We start from the raw sequence: 12,661 nt of genomic DNA, 5'->3' as shown, positions 1-12,661 counted from the left end.
TTACGCTCCTTCAGTCGTTCGCCAACAAAACGATTTTTACTGAAAAGGCAAGCCAGTTGGTTTCAGGTTCAAGGTTCAGTTTTTTTTTTTTTTTTGTCCGACCGACACAGATCGCCCACAGTTTCTCGAGCTTGAACTGCAGGCGAGAGCTCCAAAACTAATCACCCGAGCCATCCCACTGCGCGTAAAACGCATCCATAAACCCAAACTCGGCTCGGATTACACATCGATATGAGAAAAAATTCCTGCAGAAAACTTCCAAGCACATAAAACACCGAATGCAAGATGGGTGAGAAGAAGAAAAAAAAAGACTAAATGAATGCGCCCCTACCTTTTCGTGCGGGGAGACGATTCCGGGCGGATTTGTAAAAAAAAAAAAATGTAAAGAAATTACAGTAATCCAGAGGAAAAGTCCATCCAGAAAGCGCAGTGTGTTCAAAGTGTCAGCGCGGCGGGATGCTGGACCAGTGAAGACGCGGTTTGTGAGGAGGAAACGGCAGCGGTCCTCCCGTCCTCCGGCTCAGTGAGGGCGCATCGCTCGGCTCGGCTCGGCTCAGCTCGGCTGGCTCAGTGCGTGTGCTCGCGGCCCCTGGATGGATCTGTGGATCTGTGGTTGTCTCCCTCTCTGACGCGCTGACCCGCCTCCTGCACAGCCACTCTGCGCAGCGGGGGTGAAACACACTCGGGGAGGAGGGGGAGAAACAGCCCCGCAGGACAAATTACCAATAATGAGAGGCCTTTATTCTTTATTTTTAGACGAGCCGCTAATACAATATGTTTGCAGTGAAATACTACTGCGTGCGCGCTGGGAATGCGCAAAGAGTAAGTCACGAGGACCGCAATAAATGGCAGTGTCCATTGTTAAAAAAATCAGCCGATGACATGATTTAAATAATCAAGTAAACTCTAACATCATTTTTTTAACTGTTCGGGGTAAATTTAAAAGTTTCAAAGGTGTGAGAATCTGTTTTATCAGTATTAAAGCTGGCGTGTTAATCTGGTGAAGTCCTCGAACATGGCTTGAAAAAAGAAGTCCATTAATTCTCTATTCTTCTTTATCCTGTGCAGGGATGTTAGCGCTAACAGGGCAAGGGGAGGACACACCCTGGACAGGTGCCAGTCCATCACAGGGCAAACAGAGAGAAAATACACGCTCACTTTCACGCCTGTAGGTTCAATTTAGGGTCACCAATTTGAATGATAAATGGTCAGTGGATTTCACTTAAATAGCACTTCTCCTCCTCTTGAGCAGCTGCGTAACACTGTTAATCACGTTCACACAGACATCCACACAAGCACTCAAACGCCAATGGAGACAACTGGACTGCCATGCTCAAACCATCCACTGGAAGCAGTTTGTGGCTCAGTGTCTTGCTCAAGGACACTTCGATGTGGACCGGGAGAGACGGAGAATTGAACCCGCAACATTCCAATTAAGAAATGGCCACTCTAACCAACCCAAGCTGATCCTGCTTCAGAGCATCAGAACATCAGCACCATGGACAGCGCCACTGTTGCAAGTTGTTCTCCACAGGGAGCTGTCCAAGGTGCTGAAGTGCCAGTGTGGTTTATAAACATCCTTTTATCCATCCATCCTTTTTCTCTCCGACCTCATCTAGTTCAGAATGTGGAAGCCCAGAGTCAATCCCACAATGGTCAAAAGGCGAGGCACAGCCCGAACAGGCTGCCAGTCCATCATACCTATGGGCAATGTGGAGTCACCAATTAACCTCACAGGCATGAGTGTGGGAGGAAACCGGAGTACCCAAAGGAAATCCAGGTAGAAAGGCCTAAACGGCAATTATAGAAAGGCTCTGCCCAGATTCAAACCCGTGACATTCTCACTATGAAGAATCCAGCACCGGGAAGTGAGCAAAGAAAAAAGAGTTAGAGTCATAATGTGGCCATCAACATGGGTCTGCAACCACTAGTACCTTTTGAGTTGCTTTTTATGTGTGTTATTTAGTTTTAACTATGCACAGTGGTGGTTTTGGTAATAGCACACGGTGCATGTTGTCTTTAAAGGTTGCAAAAAGTACAAAAAATCCTCTTGTAATGGGAGAAACTGTTTTGGATTCAAAATCTCCTTCCAGATGCAAAAAAAACAATGTTGATGAATTTCTGCTGCCCAAGTGCCCAACACTCCATCTGGTCCTTTGTAAAAATCTATGTGCTTGAGAAATTATCCGATGAACTTTGTGAAAGTTGTAGTTAAGAAGTTGATAGAAGACTTTAAATGGTATTTCCCTGCATGGAAGCATCTTTATTATAGTGTTACGCTGTCAAAATCAGAATTTGGCTAAAATTTGGACTGAAAAAACAGTTTCCTCAGGGATAGTAAGATTTACAAAATTGCTAACAGTGGACATAAATTCACCAACGTCTTACCTCTATATAGAGACCAAGATCATACAAACATGTTGAAATATTTTGGATATATTAAGAGTTTTTTATGAGCAAAAACTAGGCAAAAACTTAAAATCACAGAACCATTTAAAAATGATTAAACATAGTTAGCCTAAATGCCAAAAAAAAGAGTATAAATGGTAAAAAAAAAAAGCTCAAATTGTGAAAAAAAAATGAAAAAGAGACTAATGTGTATTTGGTTTTTAGTACTTCAGTTTAAATGTGCAACAAAATAACATTCTATGTGAAAGTATCCTAACTGTTATCACCGTTTTTGAAAGTTCAATGTTTAATGTGCTCATTTCAATTCAAACTTTGAATCAAGTTCATTTGGTGGACAAATTCCGCTCTCCTGGTCTTAAAGATAACAGTCCGCTGACCTGCAGCCTCGTATGAGACTTCAGCTCATGCCTGTCAAGACTCATTTTCACATTATTCGTTGTACCTGTAACATCTTGATCCCCTGCTGCTGCCGATAATGATAGTCTCTCACCACATAATAAATCGCCGTATATCCTGATCCAGACATTTTAAATATACATTTACATTCAGCTTTCTCTTGGTCACTGTTATTCTGCTGGGAAGCAGAAAAAAAAAAAGAAAAAAAAACATGCCCTCCATGAATAATGGCACCCAAGTGTTGCCAATACAGCTAATGATCCAGAAACTGTTTGTTACTTACATTTACAGCAGCTTTGCATCCTTGACTTGGCAATTATAGCTTTGCATTAGCAGTGCCAAAGGTGAAAAGTCTTCTTGGCCATCATTTAGCACTCCTTTACCCATACTAAGGTTTTTTTTTTTTTCTTCTTTACATTAAACTTTCATGTTTGTTAGTCTTGCTACATGAAACAAATTGCAAAACAGGATTTGCTAAATGTTTCTGGAAAGACATACAAAAAAGAATAACCTGACTGAAAGGTACAATGAGACAACGATGAGATGAATAAAGCAAAAAACAACAACAATAACAACAACAACAAGAAAGTAACATAACAAGGAGGTGTGTAAAAATGAGGGAAGATGCCAAGCGGTGCAAAAACATCATGCTGCTGGGAAAAAAAACCAAAAACTCAAACTTGACAGGATTAAAAACAGCTGCATCAAAGCAAAAATACTATGCAAATTTCTGCAGGTAGCGTCTTGAAACGGTGCTAATGGTCCTTTAGTGTGGATCCAAACCGAGAGGGATCCCGCCGGAGGGTCTGGACCTGAGCTCTGACATTCAGCAAACCCAGAGGTCAGTGTATATCTGGGCACCGGAGCAGGTTCAAACATGATGAACGCTCACAAACATAGCGAGGAAGCTAAATCCGGAGATATATGTGGACTCACTCTCTTTGGCGCCGGCTCAAATCTGAGCCGCTGCGCTGAGGAATCGCTCGAGGCGTGAGAGTGACTTTTGACTGAGGCAGGGCCAGAGGGAGACGAGCAGCAAAGCATCAATGACCTTCTCTTGTTCTGTGAAGAATAAAAGAAGTCGAAGAGATCTCTGGATTCCTGCAGATAGCACAGCTAAAAAAGGACTTTATTTACAACCGAGTGTGATTGAACTGCAAAATATTCTAAGACATGGAAAAAGCTGATCTATTTAAAAGTGTTGCTAAAGGTCCCGCAAGCATAGATGTGTTTTTGGTTATTTTCTTGCTGACAGTACTTTCAGGATTACGTGTTCAATGAAGTCAAGCTGGACTACATCCTTTGCTTTTTGTTCTATAAATCAACATTTCGAAGCAGAAAGACTGACACATGGTGAAGTTTTGTGTGTGAAACACAGCCGCCTGTGAACCTGAAAACGTCACTTGTTGATAAAGTTTGGTTTATTGTAAAGAAATACATGGCGATCCGGGGACCTCACCGCCACACTGGAGGGCCACAGATATTAACTCACTGCTCGAGAAGGTGAATTACTACTGCAGCGACGAGCAGTGCTAAATGAGGCACCGAGGTCTAATAGGACTCAAATGAAACAATCTCCTGCATCTGCTGTAAAATTGAAGCCATTTGTTACTTTGAATAGGGCTGCGAGGCTAAAACAACATGTGGCCCGCTCCGGCTGCCCTCCTGTCGCCGCAGCCCTGACCGGGACGGAGGGGAAAAACAACAATGGAACGGATGGATGAGGGTCTCTTTGCAATGCGTTGATGATGAAAATAATAATTGGACCTCATCCAATATATGTATTTTGTAATTATCACAGCCTCTGTTACTACATCAAGTAGATTGGTAAAGTTGAATAATCAGTACAAGCTTTTTTAAAAAAAAAGGTTAATAGAAAATTTTCTGATGAGTGACAAAAAACCCATTTAGATCGCTTTACTCAACAGCTTAATTTGTTCCATGGGAAATAATTGTATGGCTGCAACCTTTATCAGGAGATGGTTTATTTCTCATTAGCTTTTGGTACAACTTGTACTTCAGTTTGTTCCTTTGTCTCGAGAACTTTGCTGCTTTTGGAAAGCAGTATTGTGTCATCAGCTGCAGAGGCAGGCTTGAACCAGCCACGACCTTTCTGTTTTTGACTTCTTATAAATTATGTGTGATCTCGATCCTTTCTGAGCCTCTCTGCCGACTGCCTTCAGACGCTGTATAACGGTAAACCCTCTGAAAGGCAACTCATGTTCAGTCTCACCATTGTTATGAAATTAGCATAATGCATTTTGATAATAGTGCTTGGAGCCACTGGAAACACAAGTATTTGAAAACAGCAAAGCGGAACTTTTTCAAAAACTCTCCGATTCCTTCATCATGTTAACAGGGAGATGCAACTTTTCCAAAACTGCTCAGGCTTCAGGGAAACACTGCTACACGCAGGTGCAGAAGATGGACAATAACAACAAATGATGACTCAGTCACAAACTGCTGGACACAAACTACCTGTTTTCTGTTTTCATATATGCAATTATCATCCCCTGAGTTTTCTCTTCAGTTCGTCTTTGCAGTTTCATCCGGGCTGTTTTAGATTGCCAAAGCGTCACCTGGCCCATCCAGAGGTTTGATATTAAAGATAATCCAGTGACATATAAACTGTGCTAATTAAAAACAGAGCGGTGATGAGAAGATTAACAGCTCCTCCTAATTAACGACGGCAGAGAAGAAGCAGACTGCGGAGAGGAAGAGGACGGCGAGTTCCCTCCCTCGAGAGAGAGAGAGGAAAAGTGAAGAAAGGTTACGGCGCATCCGCATAAACATTCATGAGCCAGTAAACCCCGATCTGCTCACCCTTCACCGCCGCGACAGAAATGCCTGCACACAGAATGAGGAATTAAAGAAATTCTTCCACAAATATATTATAAAAATCAAAGGCGATAACGCCTCTAGTACGCTCTGTTTCCCCACACAGGGCCCCCACCCTCCTTTCCGCTGTACTGAAAAGCATAATAAATGAATTATAACCCTTTGATCATGTCTTCAACCTGAATTCAACTCAAGCGTCTGGTTTACTTTAATAACACCCCAGCTACTTGTCCTGTAATCACGAAATGAACTCCCAGCTGCCACAACAACTGTTGTAATATTAAGACGGCGTTATATATGTCACGATGCAGAGATGTATAAATCATCGGTGAAAACATTTCCTTCCAGTGATCACTTGGAACTGTGTTCAAGGAAAAGGGAAGCATTACTTGTGGTGGTTGAAAAGTCTCTAATTCCACCTTTATACATCTGGCCTGGATGTAAAGGGAAGTATTTCTCAGCGTAACTCATTTTATGGTTATGTTTTTGTGAATGATCTCCATGTACACTATTGAAAACCAGGGGTTCATTGCAATTTCCGGTGTTGTGACTCTGATCCGCATTCCTGGAACTTAGTAGTTTTATAGATGACAGTCAAACGTAACAGTAATCCAACTTCGCCATCTGTGCACAGGTTTGTGTCCTCGCCCTTTGCTAACGTTCACAGCATATTGTTCTCTGTTCGCAAGTGTGTGGAGTCATTGCAGAAACAAACGGCGTCATGTAAATGGACATCATTTTCAAAATGTTGCTCTTTAAATGTGAAACTTTATTGAAAAGAAAAAGCAAAAAACATGGCATTTTCACTTCATTCATTATCATGTAAATTGGGATAAAATGGTCCATAAGTGTAATTATGAGTGTGTGTGGTTCTCTGTCTCTCTTTGTTTATCCACGCTGCTGTCAGCTCAAATCCCCAAGACTATAAAAAACTGACACGGATGATGGATTTACAGGCCGCCGCTTGTAATTGCAAATCTGAATGTGTGTGACTGCTGGTCCTTTGATGGAAAACGACTGAATATCAATTCTATTTGCTGTATCTTATACATCAACCGCGTTACCAATGATGAGTGTATTCGTTCTCTGAAGAAAAGCAGTCCATTTTAATATTTGCGCGACGGCACAGAGGTGAGGACTCGCTACAAAACACCGGGTATGAGAAGCACCTGCTCTTTTCACTTTGAACCTGCCCTCTAAAGCAAGTTCAATAAGATAAGGGATTGTTCAAAATATTTTTTTTTTTTTTTTTTCCCTGACGAAAGAAAGAAAAGCCTCTTTTACCAAACCCGGAGCAAATCTTCAGTACCTGGAAAAAACAGCATACAATTCAAACGGGACTGATAAAAACTGGAAATGCTTTCGAGGGAAACAGAAGTCTGTTTGCTGAGTTTATCCGACATGCCTCTAAAAAACAAAGACATCTGTCAAGCAGCCCATTAAATAGTGATGAGCAGGAGCTTCTCAATGTATACCAGGATGTAAATAAGACACTGTGTTCCTCATAAATCATGCAGACGTATCAAAAGAGGAAAAGGCGTGCCTCGAAATTCTAAAAGAATTTCCCTGATGTTTGAGATTTATGGCTGTTTGAGATATTTACTCGCCACAAGGCAGTTTGATTGAGAGCATGTATCAACAGTCTTTTACCTGCTAAAACATCTCAGTCTTTACATAGCCACACATAAATCCTGCATATTTGATTATTGCAAATGAACGGTACAAGAGTCTGGATGATGTCTGTATGCATGAGGCAAATTTACAAGTTGTGTTCTGCTTGAGTTATGTGTGTACGAGAACTATTGCAGCAGATTTTGAATTTTGATGCCTAAGAAGATGAAACCCACCACATTTCTTTTTTTTTTTTTTTTTTTTTTTTTTTTACATGGTGGATTGTAAATGTATCAATTTAATAGAATTTCTTGGGTGCCATTCAAAATATTGTTAGTTAAAATAGTCAGATGTCATAATTCCTCTCAGGCCACAGTTACACAAGGTTTTCAAGTGAAAACACAAAACTTTTGTTGTGTTTTGGGGGTCCGTTTATATGACACTGGTATTCTGAGCCACTGAAAACACAGCAGCAGTATCAGCATTTGCAAGGAGACAGAGTTGGAGCATTAAAAAAAAAAAAAAAAAGAAATTCCATTTCTGACACTGAAAAGAAGCAGCTGGAGAGTAGAACTAACAACTCTTGGGCTTTTAATTGTTGCAGTCCTGCCATATTTGAAAAGTTGCGGTTTGAAAGGGCATTTTAAAGTGACTGTGTATTAATATTATCTGAGAGAGCAGGCACATTCATCCTCTTTACAAATCTAAACTAAGATAATCTGGCTGTGTGGAGCTGTAAAGTGTGATTTCTAGCATTAGGTGATTAATTTGTGTATCAGTCCCACAACTGTAAGCCTGAACAAAACATTTCAACAGGCCGGCTGCCAGCAGGCGCCACCTGCCACGGTGTTATCAATAATCCATGAGAATCCTAATAATGCTGCATCATGCTTTAACACCTCCACAGTGAAGGTCACATGTGCGTTCTCTCCCACACACAAAGACAGCCACACACACACACACACACACAGTGATGCTGATTGATCCTAATTGTGCTTATTTTTCCTAAAAATCCCTGCTGTCTGATTGTTTGCCCGAACCGGAGAGGCCGTTAGCGGGTCAAAGTGATTACACTATCAAGGACATCTATTAGAATCCAATTTGGCCAGGTTGGGTCCTCAAACAAGCCCAGCTAACCTCCCTAATGGACGTTCATTTATCTCCCGTTGTTTGGGAACTGTTGCGTGCGAGGTCCGCAGCGTCGGCGCTAAGCAGGATGGATGTGATATTTAGATCAATAGGTCCGACTTATGGGGAAAAATGTGATGGTATACAGATGATAAGAGGGTGATATTTCATTGTAAATGTCAGTGTAATGTAACCATCAGCGCCCAGGGAAAAGGGACAATGCATACACACACCAGGCTATACATATCTATACGGACGCGGCAGTATGCGGTGTATAGGCTACCGCATATGCAGGAACCCACAGAGCAGGACAGCATGAAGGTACTTCATCTATCACTCCCTCTCACCCCGCTGAGAATCTATTTGAATAATGAGGAGAAGCACCTGTCAGGCTTGCTTATCTTGACACACGGACTGTAGTCCTAACACCTACATACATCTGAAGGGAGGGAGAGGGAGACAGAGAAAACAAAGAGACTGAGAGCACACTCACCGCACTGCAGGGTACCTGCATGTTTTTTTAACCACATACCTCAGAGCCTGAATAGACAATCGCCACAGAGGCGCCGCCGCCGTAACGCTGCATCAATCACCAGCCGCAGCGTGAGAAATTACTGCCCTGAGATGAGATCCATCGTGTTTACCACTACAATGCTTTCTTTAAAATATGCCATTTGAAGAAAATATACCACAGTGTGTTACGCTCCGGTGTGTGTTCTTCAGAATCACTTCCATACGAAGTGCTCAGAGAAGCACTTTAGCAGCGTGGACATTGCCAGCGCATATAAAGTGTGATTTCTCTGAGAGAAAATCTTCCTCAAACTTTATGTGGTATGTTAAATCGAATACGCCACTCTCCATATAAACCGGGAGTGTCAAACATAAGGCCCGTGGGCCAGAGCTGGACTGCAAGAGGCTCCAATCTGGCCTGTCAAACCCCAAAAAATGTCCAAGAACACATTGATTTGTTTTTTTTTTCGAGGAGCAGGCACGGCACGAGGCTGAGACCTGAGCTGAAATAACTGCAGCGCTGCCAGAAAAGCGAACTACACAATTACTCGTAAACTAGCGTTAGCCTCAAAGCCATGCTGTCAGAATGGGTTTGTAAAAACATGCACAATGCGGCAGTTAGAGGAGGAGGGCTTTTTTTTGGGACATTTCACTGCATTGTGAACCAGAAGGTTTCATTAAAATTGGCTTTATGTTAAGATTGTCATCAGTTTTGATAGTAATTACTTGACTGTGTGGAAAATACAGACATTTTCATCATGTTTTCTCTTCATGTTTGAACTTAAAAGTTAAAATGGCACAAAAAAATGATATCGTATGTGTTGATATCTGTTAAAAAAAAACAAAAAAAAAAACATTGCTGGATGCATACCTGGATTACTGAATGGGGTACTGCTGTTTCTGTTTGTTTTTTGGGTCATTTATTTGTTTGAGTCTGGCTGAAACAATGATAAACGTGCTTTGGCTGATCCCTAATGCCACATTGCGAAACCCACATTGATCAGGAGCTAAAGATTAACTTGTTTCTGTGGGTGATCCATATACTGCAGGTGATTTTACTGACTTTCATTGCCTTGCAGCAATCAATGAAGTGCCCATCTTCATCCGCAGTCGTCATCATTCAGTCGCAGCAGCGTTTGGCTCTAACGCTGGCCAGACCTCCCCTTTATACAGTTGTTAGCTCGGCTAAAGCAGTTTTCAGGACATATGTGTTGACGTTTGGATAACTGCAAATACATTCAGTGTTTAAGTATTATTAGCACGCCATTCCACCAAACTTCACCAGAACTGGCTCTCCCATCATTAAGGTCATACTTTTATATACTGCTTAAATCTAATTGGGTGGTCAATAACACATGGGAAAAAAAATCACAGAAATTTGAAAAACAATTCATGACGGATACTGTAAGATGGTAAAATGGATGTGAATATTTCAACCTCACATGAAATAAAACCTGAGATCCTTTGAACTGACAGTATCTGAGGAACAAAACTGTGAAGCTGATATCTTTCAGTATACTCGCAGACTTGATCTTTAATTTAAGAACTCCCTCCCGCCTGCAACCCGACAGGAAATTGTTGTGTTCGGACTGACACTTGAATCAGACCTACAGTACCGACCACTGATGTTTCATCAGCTCCGCCGCAGATTTCAGTAGCCCCGATAAGACGGGAGATGAACCGCATCCTGGTGTCTGAGGGGTTACAGCATCAGGCTTTGTGCTGCAATGACTCTCGCCTGTGCAACAGCAAAACGATGTTTTGAGTTATTTCTACAAACTGTCAAATGTCCCTTTGCGTGTTTGATTTTTTTTTTTTTTTTTTAAAGCCATCCCTCCTACAGAGACGTATGCAGAATGTTAAAATATTCAGAATTGTTATTGGAACTCAAGGCTTCACTCAGTTTTTCCACTTGCACTTGGGGGGGGGGGGGATCTGTGCTTGTACAAACATGCACAGCTTGCTCCTGCCAAAGGTCGACCGTTCATTGAGTCATGTCAAGGTGAGCCTGCCATAAAAATAAAAAAAGAAAGCTTCCACATCAGAGTGGAATATGGCTTTAATTGTAGCGCCTGGCGCCACGGATCCAGACACGCAAAGGTGTTTGGCGAGACGCCCGCTGCCACCTGGGCACCGGGACGCCCTGACACCTGGCAGGGCCGGCCGTGTGATGCCTAACTGTTTCAGACCGCGGCCAGATGGTTGCGTGAGGAGGGATCACACACGCAGACAAACGCGTACACACACACACACACACACACACACACACACACGGCCCGGCGTACAGTTGCTTCGCACAAATAATTCATGGAAGAGCCAGATGCATCATAGATCTGCAGTCTTAAACACATGCGTAGAAACGGATACTGCTCATGTTCCTTGCTTGTGCTGCATTGACAGGAAGGTGAAAGGCTTTTACACTCGATACCTGCCTTTATTTTCACTATTAGTCTTTACATCAGCTTGAAACTGGAGAAGAATTCTAACTTTTATCATACTGTGGACAGAAAATGATTGATTCCAGAAAATAAATCCTCTTTGATATTGGCAGCACTAAGTCTTCTGAGTGGCCAAACAGTATGTCATGACACTGGCCAGCTTGAGTCTGGAAAAGCTGGAGCTGCATGCGAGCGATCGGGAGTTGAACGCCTGCTGTTTCGCAGAAAGGCGGGACATCTTCTTACGGGAACAGAGACAATGGCCGCCACTGCAGATTTTGAATAAGGGGAGAATGACAAAGAGAGGAGAAGTACAGAGAAGAGAAGTCACAAAAAGATACAATGAGGCCCTCTGCCCTTCAAAAACTGCTTCAGAGGGAGAACGGGCGAAACAAAAGCAGACTCTGAGGGACAAACAAAGTGATGAAAGCTTGGAGAATTTTCGCGCGAAGATGACACATTTCTTTCATTTGCAGAGAGAATGCCTGCTTATCAGAGCAACGTACAACACAATGCTCCAGCACAAGTCTTTTTTTTTTTTTTTTTTTTTTTTTAATTCTCATTTTTGTTCTTGGCGAAATTGTACAGGAAATCACATCGCACATAAATCATGTGGACATTTCTTTATTTTCCACCAAGCACACACTGCTGCCATGTGCTTTTCAAGAGTTTGAATTTGTATTTCAAGGGGCCCTTGGATAAAGAGCTTTGATGCCATACAAGAGACAGAAAGAAAAAACACACAGAGAAAAGGCACATTTCATTGACGTCGCCACCCCACTTGGAAGATAAAGCCAATATGTATTATAGAAAAGGGGACGCCATCTTATATCAAAGCCCTGCGATGGTTCTTGGGCTTGTGGGCGTTACAGTGTATCAGAGAGGGAGAATTCCCAGAGCTTCCAGGCTCAAACAAAGGTGCAGCCAACAGTAACACTCGCCCCTCCTAACTAAGAGCAGTTCATTCATATTCCCTACCTTCCATCTCCAAGGCAATCACTCATGTCCCAGTTGTAATGGAAGGTACAGCAGTCACTTCGACCCAGCGAGAGGGAGCTCCCATTATTCCCTCATTCCACTGACGAATGATTCCTGGATGCGATGGTAAGGGAGGGCGAGAGAGAGGGAGAGAGACGCAATGCAAAGAGAGAGGGGGAGAGAAAGAGATAGAATATTAGGGAGAGGGGTAATGTTCTGGCCGCTAATGTTTGCTTTCAGATTTGAAATAAAGCTGCTGCGGGGAGATAGGAGACAGATCAATCAATGCGCAGAGAACGGGGTTAGCGTTTTGCTTCTGAGCAGGTGATTTGTCTACAGGCTGGAATGGAATT

The 12,661-nt window shown here is 42.4% G+C and overlaps 1 protein-coding gene across 1 annotated transcript in view; it reads right to left on the bottom strand.

Moving 5' to 3' along the window:
- Positions 1–12,326, bottom strand: part of nrxn3b (neurexin 3b) — a 322,512-nt gene extending 310,186 nt beyond the window's left edge. The window contains exon 1 of the mRNA XM_030109917.1: positions 12,309–12,326. The gene's annotated coding sequence lies outside the window, so the exon portion shown is untranslated. The remainder of the gene's footprint in view (positions 1–12,308) is intronic.
- Between the last annotated feature and the right edge of the window lie 335 nt (positions 12,327–12,661).

This window comes from Salarias fasciatus, chromosome 15 (assembly GCF_902148845.1).
Source record: "Salarias fasciatus chromosome 15, fSalaFa1.1, whole genome shotgun sequence".
NCBI lineage: Eukaryota > Metazoa > Chordata > Actinopteri > Blenniiformes > Blenniidae > Salarias > Salarias fasciatus.
The sequence above is the reverse complement of the archived record's forward strand: the minus strand, read 5'-3'. Positions and strand labels throughout refer to the sequence as shown.